The sequence below is a fragment of the Primulina tabacum genome, unplaced genomic scaffold, assembly GCF_025594145.1.
Source record: "Primulina tabacum isolate GXHZ01 unplaced genomic scaffold, ASM2559414v2 Contig831, whole genome shotgun sequence".
Lineage (NCBI taxonomy): Eukaryota > Viridiplantae > Streptophyta > Magnoliopsida > Lamiales > Gesneriaceae > Primulina > Primulina tabacum.
The window spans coordinates 849-15793 of NW_027459934.1; the positions used below are offsets into that span (position 1 = coordinate 849).

Consider the following 14945-nt stretch of genomic DNA (forward strand, 5'->3'; position numbering starts at 1 on the left):
AGGATTCAAACACTACTTTTCGTTTTTTCAGCAAAGTTTGTTATAAATTCTATGTCTATTAGTATCTTATTTGATTTTGTATCAACATAAATCATGTTATATATTTTCATGCAATTTTTAGCTTCATTTTCATCTTTTACGTTGTTTTTGGTACATATTAGCTTAGAAGATAATAACTTACGATAAAACTATGGATTAACAATAGTTTTTGTTTTTAGAATTTATATTTTTCCATTTGTCAATGAATTTGGTGCAATCGTACATTACACGCTCGCATTCCAGAAAATTGTACAAACAAAATTGGCGGTCGATGGTATCCTCGCGTATGTGAGGGTATTGGTGAGTAAAATAATCAGATCTGTGAGGGTAAGTCATGGCAGTAACCAATCCAAGTAAATAGAAGAAAATTCAAGGAGTTCCAAAGCAGGTGACATTCTCCGCCCAATCTCAATATTCTCTGTCGTGATAAATAGTACACACCATCACAGAGAATAGAAAATTTTTTGGCGAGAGGAATCAATCAAGTGTATGTTCAAATTGAAATGAAGAGCAACAAGTAAATCCTGTTTTTGTGACTGATTATACCATCAACCTGAGTCATACAAGGATGTAGCTGATATGAATTTCTGGGAGTGAATACTAAAATAGATGCTCGTGGGGCACAAACCTCCAAAGAGGAGACGAAAGGAAAAAGTTACTGTAAGTATCATAATTTGTTTAATCATGTCACTAAATTTTTTAGCACTTTGAAGACTATTTTGTGGGAGAAAATCAACAAGAGAATACTTAAATGCCCCAAAAAGAAAGAGTTCATGGGCGTTGGTAACCATGGTTCGTCGGAACAGTCGCGGCGCGGTCGGAACGCTCGAGCTTTGACAAATTTATAATTTGTAAATTCATTCTTGAATTTGGTAATTATAAATCAATAAATTTAAACTTAAAAAATAACCTCTCTGTGGATCGATCTCGTACTCAAGAATATATTACTTGCAGACAACCTACACTTGGGTGAATTATATTTAAGTAGTAGCAAGTTTTTGGCGCCGTTGCGGGGAGGTATAAATTAAGTTTATATTTGTTAATTATGTTTTATTTATAAGTATTGTTGTTTTTTTTTGTATGAGTATTTGGAGTCGAAAAAAAGTGGTAGACTTATTCGAGTATCTGAAAATAATTTAAACATGGATGATAATTCAAATAATCAAGATATGATAATAATAATATAAAATATAATAATCAAGACATGATCAATTAAGAACACTTAGGCACCATATGAACCCTATTAGAACTAGTGCCCCATCTTGTTTAGTTTTTCCTCCTGATGCATCTAATTTCAACTTCAAACCTCAAATTATTCAACTTTTACCAAATTTTCATGGCTTAGATTCTGAAAATCCATATTTGCATCTAAGAGAATTTGAGGAAGTTTGTAACACTTATAATGATCAAAATTGTAGCATGGATATAGTTCGATTAAAGCTTTTCCCTTTTTCTTTAAAAGATAAAGCTAAAACATGGCTACAAAATTTAAGATCAAGTTCAATAAGGGAAGAAATGCAACAACAATTTCTCAAAAAGTTTTTCCCTTCCCATAGAACAAACTCTTTTAAAAGACAAATTACAACTTTTTCTCAAAAACAAGGAGAAACGTTTTATCAATGTTGGGATAGATATAAAGAATTACTTAATACATGCCCACATCATGGTTTTGAAACATGGAGAATAGTTTCTCACTTTTATGAAGGTCTAATACCTAAAGATAGGCAAATGATAGAATTCATGTGTAATGGAACTTTTGAAGATAAAAACCCAAATGAAGCTATGGAATATTTGGATTCATTAGCAGAAAATGCTCAAAATTGGGATAATATAGGCACAATAGAACCACCAACAACTAAAACAATAATTCAACAAATGGGGTGGTATCTATAATCTTAAAGATGATATAGATATTCAAGCTAAACTTGCATCTTTAGCAAGAAAAATTGAGTCATTAGAAATGAAAAAAGTGGTCAATTAAAAAGTATTCAAGAAATTGTTTGTCATATATGTGATACACATGATCATGCTACAAAAGATTGTCCAACATTACCTTCATTTAAAGAATGTCTCCATGAACAAGCAAATTATGTTAACAATTATAAAAAACCAATACTAGATCCTTTTTCACCATCATATAATCCTGGATGGAAAAATCATCCTAATTTTAGTTGGAGGAATGATAATAATGCACAACCGTCACAACAATATTTTCAAAATAACCAAAATCATCAAGGTTATATTCCTTATGTTACACCTCCAAGAAAAAACTTTGAAGATGTAATTCATGCATTTATCCAAAAGCAAGAGTCTATCAATATTCAAAACAGTCAATCTATGAGTGATTTGAAAGAAACTCTTGCAAAATTTGCATCTGCACTTAATATTCATGAAAAAGGAAAATTTCCATCTCAACCTCAACCTAATCCTAAAAATCAAAATCAAGAATTAAAAAATGAAAAAATTGATCAAATAAAATCTGTTATTACCCTTAGAAGTGGTAAAATAGTTAATGATCCATATAGTAATGAAAACAAGGATCATTTAAAATCAAAGAGTAAGGATGATAATCCTGATACTTTTGAGAATGATGATACCTTAAATTTTAAGAATAATATGGTGAATGATAAATCATCTGAAATAGTAAATAAGTCAAATAAACCTCCACCATTTCCTCATGCATTAACAAATCATAAAAAACAAAAAAGTGATTCTGATATCTATGAAGTTTTTAAACAAGTGAAGATAAATATTCCATTATTAGATGCTATTAAACAAGTACCTTCTTATGCAAAATTTTTAAAAGACTTATGTACTGTAAAGAGAAAATTGCATGTGAAGAAAAACATTCTTGGCTGAACAAGTAAGTTCTATTCTTCAAAATAATTCTAGTTTAAAATATAAGATCCTGGTTGTCCAACAATTTCATGTATTATTGGAGAAAATAAAATTAAAAAAGCTTTGTTGGATTTGGGAGCAAGTGTGAATTTACTTTTTCAGTTTATGAAAAACTTAATTTAGGAGAATTAAAACCCACTTCTGTTACTCTCTTACTGGCGGATAGGTCAATCAAAATACCTAGAGGTATTGTAGAAGATGTGTTGGTTCAAGTTGATAAATTCATATATCCTGTAGATTTTATTGTTTTGGATACACAACCAATAGAAGTACATAATGAAATTCCAGTAATATTGGGACGACCATTTCTAGCAACTTCAAATGCTTTAATTAATTGTCGAAATGGAATAATGAAATTGTCTTTTGGAAATATGACTCTAGAACTTAATGTGTTCAATTTATGTAAACAACCAAGTATTAATGAAAATGAATATGATAATGAAATTGAAACAATTGTGGAAGAAAATATACAAGAAGAAAACTTAAATCAACAATCTGAAGTTTTTTCAATAGAAAGTTTTGAGTCTAAAAATAATTTTAAAGAAGATGATAATACAAAACTTGAATTAAAAGTTTTACCATTAGAATTGAAATATGTATTTCTTTGAAAATAAAACATTTCCTGTTGTAATTTCTTCCACTCTTTTGCCAAATCAAGAAGAATTTGATTAAATTACTTAAAAAATATAAAAATGCAATTGGATGGACTTTGAAAGATATAAAAGGTATGAATCCTTTAATTTGTACACATAAAATTCACTTGGAAGAAAATGCTAAAACATATCAACAACCACAAAGAAGGTTAAATCCACATATGAAGGAAGTTGTTAAGAATGAAGTATTAAAACTATTAGACGCTGGAATTATCTATCCAATTTCAGATAGTAAATGGGTAAGTCCAACACAAGTAGTACCTAAAAAGTCCGGCATCACTGTTATAAAAAATGAAAAGGGAGAGTTATTACAAGCTAGGATTCCATCTAGTTGGCGTATGTGTATTGATTATAGAAAATTAAATGATGCAACTAGAAAAGATCATTTCCCACTACCATTTTTAGATCAAATTCTAGAAAAAGTAGCAGGAAATTCTTATTACTGTTTTCTTGATGGGTATTCGGGGTATTATCAAATACCTATATCATTAGAAGATCAAGAAAAAACTACTTTTACTTGTCCTTTCGGAACTTTTGCATTTAAAAGAATGCCATTTGGTTTATGTAATGCTCCGGCTACTTTTCAAAGATGCATGTTAAGTATTTTCAGTGATATGATTGAAGAATATGTAGAAGTTTTTATGGATGATATAACTGTTTTTGGAAACTCATTTGAAAATTGTCTTAAAAATCTAGAAGAAGTATTAAAAAGATGTGAAGAAAAAAATCTTGTTTTAAATTGGGAAAAATGTCATTATATGGTTAAATCTGGGATTGTTTTAGGACATGTGATATCTGAAAAAGGAATTGAAGTTGATAAAGCCAAAGTTGATGTTATTGCTAATTTAACATCACCAAAAACGGTCAAAGAAGTTCGATCATTCTTGGGTCATGCAGGATTTTATAGAAGGTTTATAAAAAATTTCAGCATAATATCTAAACCAATTTCAAATCTTTTAACAAAAGATACACAATTTGAATGGACTCAGAAATGTGAAAATGCTTTTAAAAAAATTATTAATCTTTTAGTTACATCACCTATTTTACAACCTCCAGATTGGTCTTTACCATTTGAATTAATGTGTGATGCAAGTGATTATGCTATAGGAGCTGTGTTAGGACAAAGAAAAGAAGGAAAACCTTATGCAATCTATTATGCTAGTAGAACCTTAAATAGTGCCCAAATAAATTATTCAACTACTGAAAAAGAATTACTTTCAGTAGTATTTGCATTAGATAAGTTTCGATCTTATTTAATTGGTTCTACTACTATTGTTTACACCGATCATTCTGCCATAAAATATTTATCAAATAAACAAGATGCTAAGCCAAGATTAATACGGTGGATTTTATTGTTACAAGAATTTGATATTATAATTAAAGATAAAAAAGGAAAAGAAAATGTTGTAGCCGATCATTTATCTAGAATAATGACTGAATCATCTCATAATGAAATACCAATAAATGAAAATTTTCCAGATGATCAGTTGTTTTATGCTACTATTATGCCCTGGTTTGCTAACATTGTAAATTTTCTTGTGACAAATAAAATGCCTTCTCATTGGAATTCACAGGATAAGAATAAATTCTTGATAGAAGTTAAAAAATTTTATTGGGATGATCCTTACTTATTTAAGTATTGTCCTGACCAAATTTTTCGACGATGCATACCCGACAATGAAGTAAGTAATGTTATTAAATTTTGTCATTCTGAAGCATGTGGAGGTCATTTTTCATCCAATAAAACAGCTACAAAAATCTTACAATGTGGATTTTATTGGCCGTCTTTATTCAAAGATACGCATTTATTTTGCAAATCTTGTGAAAACTGTCAGAAGATGGGATCAATTTCAAAACGAAACATGATGCCTTTAAATCCAATCATAATTATTGAAATATTTGATAGTTGGGGGATAGATTTTATGGGTCCATTTCCATTATCTTTTGGATATACGTACATTTTAGTCGTGTTGATTATGTTTCAAAATGGATTGAAGCAATTGCATGTAGAACTAATGATCATAAAGTTGTTATAAAATTTTTAAAAGAAAATATTTTTAGCCGATTTGGAATACCTAGAGCAATAATTAGTGATGGGGGAAGTCATTTTATAAATAAATCATTTTCTTCTTTGTTAAGAAAATATGGCATTACACATAAAGTTTCTACCCCATATCATCCTCAAAGTAATGGTCAAGTTGAACTTGCAAATAGAGAAATAAAACAAATTTTAGAAAAAACAGTTAATCCAAATCGAAAAGATTGGTCTTTAAGATTAACTGATGCATTATGGGCATATAGAACTGCATTTAAAACATCATTAGGGATGTCACCATATAGGTTAGTTTTTGGTAAGCATTGTCATTTACCGGTTGAACTTGAACATAAAGCTTATTGGGCAATTAAAGCATTTAATATTAATTTAGATGATGCATCTAAATTAAGAAAATTGCAAATAAATGAACTTGAAGAATTAAGAAATGATGCATATGAAAATTCAAAGATTTATAAAGATAAAACTAAAGCCTTTCATGATAAAAATATTATGAGAAAGTCATTTGAAATTGGACAAAAAGTTTTGCTTTATAATTCTCGTTTGCATTTATTTCAGGTAAACTAAGATCGAGGTGGTCAGGACCATTTATAGTCAAATTTGTTTATCCTCATGGTGCTGTTGATATTGAAAATCCTAAAAATAATGACGTGTTTAAAGTTAATGGGCAAAGACTTAAGCCTTTTATAGAAAATGAAATTCTTAATAATGAGTTTATGCCTTTATATGATCCACAATAGTTGTTTGATATTTTCATTTTGTTTTGCAGATTCTAGTTCATTTCCCGGTTAAGTGGCGGATAACGGTACTCCGTGACTGTTTAAGTCGGTTTCTTCAGTTTTCCCAAATAATTGAAATATATATAATATATATAATAATAATAGGATGCGTGTATTATGAATCTTCGTAAATATTTTGCTTGTTTACCTGATAATGCGTTGAAAAAAATTTATAAAGCTAGATGTGAGCGGCTAAGGTTGATGATGTCATATGGCATACCGAAATGTCCGTTTGATAATTGAAGCAAAAGTCCGATTGGTTGGGGAAGCAAGTGAATTAATAATAAGACATATGCCAGGATTTGGTAAAAGCACATATGCCAAAAAGCGAAGAGCTAAACGTATAGGTGGATGTCATAAATGTGCAAGGTGGACTTGTAAGGAAAATGCAAAAATGTTGGAATGACATCAATGAATAGAGAAGATAAAATTTTATTCATTAAGAATGGTCTGAGTAAAGAGCCTTTGGATAATTTTCTAGAGGTTCTTGATACGCATTCTAGTGGGTACGTGCAAAATGAACTTCTTAAACTATGGTGGCAATTTCAACAGAGGAATATCAATATGGACGGTGGAATCAGCCTTACAAAGATCCTACTGTAGTAACGCATATCTATTTAGATAAGTAAATATATATACAATTTCGTCTTGGGAATCTGACGTTAAAAGACCATGTTTGCCAATTTATAAGAAAATTGGATGGGAAGCATATCCTCGACTCATAGAAGGCGTTGAAGCCGTTACTGAACGTAAAATCAGAGGAAGATGTGAGCCACAATCACAACTACGCTGTATATATTTGTTTTAATTTTGTCATTTTATTTTCTTTTAATAATAATAATTTCCTGTTCAAATATTGACTTTTGGCATGTTACGCTTATAAATTCATATGCTGTGATCTAACAATTACAGAAAACATATTTCTCAACATGTCAACGTCCACGGTAAGTAAAATAAAAATATTTGTGTATTTTGTGGATCTAGTGCAGGAAAAGATTCAATTTATGAAGAAGTAGCAAAATCTTGGAATAACACTTGCTAAAAAAAAGATTCATTTGGTATATGGTGGTGGTGAAGTTGGCCTCATGGGAAAAGTTGCAAAAGCTGCGCATGCAGGTGGAAGTGAAGTTTTAGGCATTATTCCGATTACCTTAGCCAATCTTACAGGACCAACAATAGGAGAAGAAATGAAAGTGGACAACATGTATGAACGAATTACTCAAATGATTGAACATTCAGATGCTTTCATTGCTTTGCCAGGAGGTTTCGGTACTTTGGAAGAAATATTTCATACTGTTTGTTGGGCACAATTAAATATCCACAATAAGCCAATTGGTTTGTTAAATGTTAACAATTATTGATAAACTGTTATCGTTTCTTGATGATGTTGTGGAACAGGATTTATTTCATTAGCTTCGCGAAGGATGTTAGTTTCTGCTACAAGTGAAGGTGAACTTATTGATTTACTGCAAGGATTTAGTCATGAACCAGATCCATCCTTATCTCAACTTAATTGGCCAACATCCAAGAGTAAGAAAAAAAATTCATGTGATGCTAAACTTGTGATTCAACGGTATGTTTTAATGTTTTTTTTAAGGTATGAATAATTCTTCTTTTCTCCTCTTAGTTTTTTTTATAAAAAATTAAAATATATATATATATATATAATAATAATAATAATTTTTTAGTTCAATGTCGAGTAAGGTGTCAGTAAAATGCACCTGAGACGCATTAGTTAATAATTATTGGAAAATCACAATACACTAGATTTTAATATTCATTATATTCAAAATACAGACTAAAAAAAATTAGTTTTTCATATGTACCAATTTATATATATTTTGATCAATTAATATAAAATATAATAGATGTGTTTATATATATATATATAATTGTGTGTTTTCAAATAAAATAATTTCTAAAATTTTTATGAGAATATAGTTAAAAGATATGGTTTGTATGGTTGTTAACATGTATAATTGAAAGAATTTTTTGTAAAAGTATAATATATACTCACACATCTTTTGTGAGTAAGTGGTAGAAATGAGAAAACAATTAATAAACTTTTATTGATTATTAAAAATGGTTAATTACAGAATTTAATTCCTCTAAAAAATATTAATTGAAAAAAAGTAAATAGATAACGGACTGCAAAATATTTTATTCATTGTAATTTTTTTCTAGATTTGATTGATGTACTATCAATGTGTTCTTTAAAAAAAACAAACAAACAAAAAGATTTGTTTCTGCTAGATAAGTTTCAAGTAGTCGGATGTATCCGTTATATAAATGTTATATATATATATATATATAGATATTCATGGTAGAATGTTTGGATAAAAAATTTTATGTTCTTGTAAAATTTTGCAGTCACGTTATTTAAAAAAATAGAAAAAAAGAGAAAAAAAAAGAAAAGAAAAAAAGAAAGGGGATTTTATTCTTGTTAATTTTCCTATTTTGTTTTCAATATTAGTTTATTTAACTGTCTGCTTTAATACTTAGCCTTTTTCAATGAGAGTTAATGTCCTTTCCAACTCCATGAGTGAAAACTAGCTATTCATTAAATATTTTGACCTGAAGGAATATATGGAGTTGAGGCTTTTACAATAATATTCTTGATATTATATATGTTATGGTGGGTCGTGTGAATTATCATTTTTACTATATTACCATAAAAAATTTAGAAATTTTTTAAATATATAATATATATATATATATATATTTACTTTATATATTATGTTAAAATAAAAAATATAATAAAAACACATATAATTAATATATTTTATATTAAATGAAAATATTATATATATATTATATATATTATATAAATCGGTATATATGACTTTGTTTTTAAAATGAATATGTTTGTATATTTGAATAGATAAAAGGAATAAAGAATCTAGGTTGTGATTTTCCGATAAATTTTATTACTAAGGGACTAGTAATAAGATAGTGTGTGGTGTGATTAAACTTAAAATTAATAATTTATTATATTTTAAAATTTAGTTTAATTAAAATTATACAAATTTGTTATTTTAGTATTGTTGTTCATATTTAAATTGTCTTTCTAAATATGTTTTATTTTCAGGTTTTGTACGTGTTGGTAAAATAATGATAACTCAAGCTACAAATTCAAAATGGAGATGATTTCAAACATGTTTGGAATTTTTGAGAAATTATCTACAACTTTGCAGAAGACATGATTGCCTAAAAAGTTCATTAAATGATCAATTGTGCAAATATCAAAAGGAGTACGAATTTACTTTACTATGACCAGTATATAATAAAAAAATCATAATTATTTCAATATTTAACCAAATGAGGTGAACCAAATGGCCAAAGTCATCTACAGACAATTGCCCACATGTTTGCTGTTTTGAGCAGAGTCAAATTCGGTGATTAAAATCATGGAACATAGCATTGAAAGAAGGGCCAATGAATTGAACTTGGAGGAGATAAAAACTACTATTGCAACTACATGGCATTATAAAATTTTGACAATTTCTCTCATTTGGCCTATAAATAGAGGCCTTGTGCTAGCTTGAGAATCATTCTATCTCATTGTAAAATATAGTGTGAGTGTGTATCAAAGTTCTAAGTTCCAATATATTTTTCATTTTCCAAATATGAGTGTTGATCAAAAGTAAGCTCATGGAAAGCTAAATCTATTATGTCAAGGTGAAGAGGATGAATTTCTTGGTGAAGTAAAATTGTTTATATTTGTAAATTCTTTCTTTATTTCTTTTCATTTAGCTAACTTCTTTTTATTGTAGGTATAATAATGAATATTTTTTGTTATCAATTTACACCCAATGCTTGATACCATTGAAATGGTTATCTTGATTTGTTGTTTAATTTTGATACAATAAATATTTCATCAATTATTATTATTATTATTATATATATATGATATATAATATTTATATAATTATATCATATATTTCATTTATACGATAGCGTGGATCTGCCGGTTGTTCTAAATGCAATATTATGATACTAACATCTAACAATCTAAACATTTACTTTATCGCAACTAACTTTTATTTTCCGCATCTAACTTTTACTTTCCCGCAACTAACTTTTATTTTTCCGCAACTAACTTTACTTTACCGCAACTAACTTATTAAATCAATATATTTCATTTAGGCAATAGCGTGGCTCTGCCGGTTGTTCTAAATGAAATATAATGATTTAATTTAACATTTACTTTATGCAATTATTTTATATAGTTATATATTAATCATAGGTACCATATATAAAATATCGGTTAATTCGGTATTTTCTATAGTGGAACATATTATATTATGTGTGTGTTTAATTTTTTTTCTTGGAACCATTATTTATGGTGGTTCTTTGTTTTACTTTTAGTTAAACAATATTACATAAACCAAGAATAAATTCCGAGCATTGACAAAATTTATAATTTGTAAACTTCACGCCCGAGCCACCTTGAGCCAAAACCTAGCCAACCCATCTAGGGACCCTACTGACCAAGCCTAGCCCAAAGAACAAGAATCTAACCCACGCACAAACCTCCTGGAAACCAACCCAATTGCATGTCCTATGTGTGCGTGAATTCCCTTCCCCTCACCAAGACTCCTAGCCACCTTAGGACTCTACCAGCCCTTAACCATTGAGCACCCATGACCCTTACTGACCCTAGACCAGTCCCAGACCTGAGCCACCCCCAGCCCGAGCCCCTGAACCAAGCAGCAAGGTGCTGTACCTGGACAGCACCTGCGCGTCCCCTTATGTGCGAGAGTCCTACTTGCGTGGGACTCTTTGCAACTAGCCACCAACGATCCTTAGCCTCCCTGACCTACTTTGGAACACCTGAGCCATCACCTGGACCACCTTAGCCATCGCCTGAACCACCCTAGCCAAGCCCCTAACCCCTCGAAAATTGCAGCTCTCGGCTGCACCAAAATCATGCGATGGAAGAGTCCATGTGATCATGGGCTCTTCCTAACCGCCTAGCTACGGGTCCTAGCCCTGCTAGGACCCTACCAGACCCTAGACTGAGACTACCCTGACCGTGACCCTGACCCATCCCTGGCCGAGCCCCCACCAGCCCATGCACAGAGCCGAGCCTACATGACACTTACTTGCCAACACACCTTCGGTTCCTTCTTTTGATGCCTATGTTTTTTTCCAGCTTTGTTATTCACGTTTGCAGCTTATTAGTGCATTCTAGGACCCTTTAAAATCATATAAAACATGCCCCTAACAAGTCCTAATCATGGCAGCCCCTTCAAGCACATAAAAATCATGTTTTTGGAACAAAGATCAAGCTTTAAAAATCACCTTGGATGCACAAACGAAAATATAAGATGGTGCTCTTGTTTTTCATGCAATTTCAAACATAAATATATAATATGGTGTGATGATGAGTAAAGAAAGAATATGGCGTGTCTTTGCGTAATTAACGCACGATAAAAACGTTGACGACGAAGAATGACGGCGAGGAGACGACGGCTAGAAAACCTTAGCAAAACTTGAAGCTTTTTCCTTCCCAAAATTTTGTGTGTGCCGTGTGATGTTTTTGCTAGGGAGAGTTTTATTTGTAAAGGGGTGTGGGGCGTGTGAGTATGTAGGGTTAAGGGTGGGGTTTAACATATTTTATACTAATTAACTTACTAACTAGGCTTAGGCCTATTAAGCCAAACAAATTTGGACCATTAGTCTTAATTAGGATTTAGTTAAATCATAAAAATAGTTTTGATAAAATAAGTTTGTGAATTTAATAGTCGGGTTAAAAAAAGTTCTTATTTTCGTTGAAAAACCAACACCGATAAAATTTACGTCCCGGCGTATAAAATCACTTCAAAACCCCATATTTTCAAAAATAAGAAAAGCATCACCCTTAATTTGAATAATAAAAAAACAATTAACCAATAAAAACATTTTCTATTTTTCAGCTCTTGGTCTCCGTTCCTCGATCGCAACTCGAATAACCTTTAAAAATACATTTTAATGCAACCATGTATAAAAGTATATTTTAAATATGCGAATGCACAACATAATTAATTCATGCAATTAAAATATTTAATTAAAACAAGAGGATTTAATAATTGCATGCATGTGGTTCGCGTAAGCCTTTAAATTTTCGGTGCGTTACAATCCCCCCCCTTAAATTGAATTTCGTCCTCAAAATTTGCTTATCCTTAATACCCAAAAACAATATAGTTCAATTCCACCACGAAGCCAACATGCATTGAAATCCAATAATTTCTTATTTCATATCGTATCACGTATAAAAATTCTAAAACATATAAATGAAATATGATCATAAAGCTATTAAACATGTGACGTGAACTTATAATTCATGTACTTATGGAGGTAACATCATAAAATCATATAAAGCATGTAAACTTACAAGTTTGAGGCTTGACGACTGAGCTTCCGGGCACTGATGGTGGCACAACCCTTTACAGAACCATTGCTCTGATACCAACTGAAATGTCTGCTATTCGTTTTGCTTAAAACATGCTAGAAAATTTTTTTTAAAACCTCACTTAGCATCGGCCAAACCATAAAATATTTTTGACATCCTTTTAAAACTACAACCAACTAACATTTGAAAATCCAAAGAAAAGTATAAAATCATCTAACATTTTTCTAAACCTAGAAATAACATTTGAAAAGTATAGCCCATAATATAACCTCTCAAAAATCACTCATAAATAAATAAAAGTCATAAAAATATCTTTAACATAACTTAAAATCATAAATCATAACTAGTGCGGAAAACTAGCGTCTGTCCTCGGGTTATGTGCACCTTCAGTCAAGTCAGATCAACCATCAAGACCCCCATAAAACATAATCATAATCACCTGCATCATCACACCTAGTAAGTCTAAAGACTCAACATGTCATATTCTTGATAACAAGTAATACTTATAAAATCACATGCAACAGTGAAAAATACTTGTACTTAAAATATCGTTTTAATTAAAATGCATAAACTTTAAATAATAACATTTTCGTAAACATTTTCGTGTTGCATAAACTTTAAATAAAAACATTTTCATAATGATGCATGACCCTTAAACATTAACATAAATATATTCAGATTCATATTCATATCAACATATTCGTATCATCATATTCATATTCATATTCGTGTTCATGTTTGTTGAATTCAGATCGTGATTGTGACTCATATTCTTAAACGTATTGGGCGATGGATCCATCTACATGTAACCACAGTACTGGGCGGCGGGGACACCAGCGACACTCTCACCCGTCAACTGGGTCTTGGCCAACGTATTAACATATTCGTATTCGTATCACGTATTCATATTTGTATTCGTATCCATATCCAAGGAAACACATCGTCGGCATCCCACTAGACCATAACCCTCACGATATTTCCAACATATTTAGTCACAATCTCGTCACATCATTCAACATGTCATATTTCCATCACTTAACAAAAACATGCATACATATCGTTTTTCTTTTAAAAACCAAGCATGCAACATATCTTTTAAATGTTCAATTTAAATCATAAAAGTCATAGACATTTAAAAATCATAACGTAACATATTAAAATCATAAATATCTATGAATATTTAAAATAAACATTTTAACATCATAAACGTTTAAATAAAACATTTAAATCATAAACATTTAAAATAAATGTTGTAGCATATTAAATCATAAAACATTAAACATATTAACGTCTTAGAAATCCATAAACATTTAAAATTGACATATTACATATAAACATCCATATAAGTGAAAATAATCATATTAGCCATATAAAACAGCATTCAGGACACTGCCATGAGGGCTACTAATTTCTAGGTGTAAAAAGATCGTTTTATCCCTGGACGTAAAATTTCCCGTTTTTTGAATTTTTCTTAATTTCATTGACACTAACATGTCTCAAATAATTATTTAATCCTACATGAATTTTCCATATTTTTATTTGGCATAAATCGATGACTTTTATTTATTCTTTAAATAAGCCGTATTGTTGCGTTTTAATCCCGAATTAAACCAAACCTAATATAAAATTCACAAATTAAAAAATTAGACTTATAATAATTATTTAAGCTTAAACCTAATTTTTCATAATTTTAATAAGCTTAAAAATGGCGTTTCAATTAACTTGTTAATTAGCGTTTCGTGCGACGATTAAATCCCGGAATAAATCCAAAAACTCATTATTTTGATCCCAAATTATAAACATAGCATTTTAATTATTATTCTACCCTTCCAAGTCATGAGCCACCCCAGTGGACCCTTGGATTCAATTTTTGTTCTTTAATTTTCGTTTTTGACACATCGACGAACACGCCGAGCCATCTCCCGATTTACTCGAGCCACGCCCGAAGCCACCTTGAGCCAAAACCTAGCCACCCATCTAGACACCCTACTGACCAATCCCAGCCCAAAGAACATGACTCTAACCCACGCACAAACTTCCTGGAAACCAACCAATTGCATGTGCTGTGTGTGCGTTAATCCCCTTCCCCTCACCAAGACTCCTAGCCACCTTAGGACTCTACCAGCCCT

At 30.5% G+C, this 14945-nt stretch overlaps 1 non-coding gene across 1 annotated transcript; it reads right to left on the bottom strand.

Moving 5' to 3' along the window:
- Window positions 1-1598: 1598 nt before the first annotated feature.
- On the bottom strand, window positions 1599-1709 carry LOC142535160 (small nucleolar RNA R71). Its single transcript, XR_012817393.1, has one exon. It is a non-coding gene; the product is annotated as a small nucleolar RNA R71 (small nucleolar RNA).
- Between the last annotated feature and the right edge of the window lie 13236 nt (window positions 1710-14945).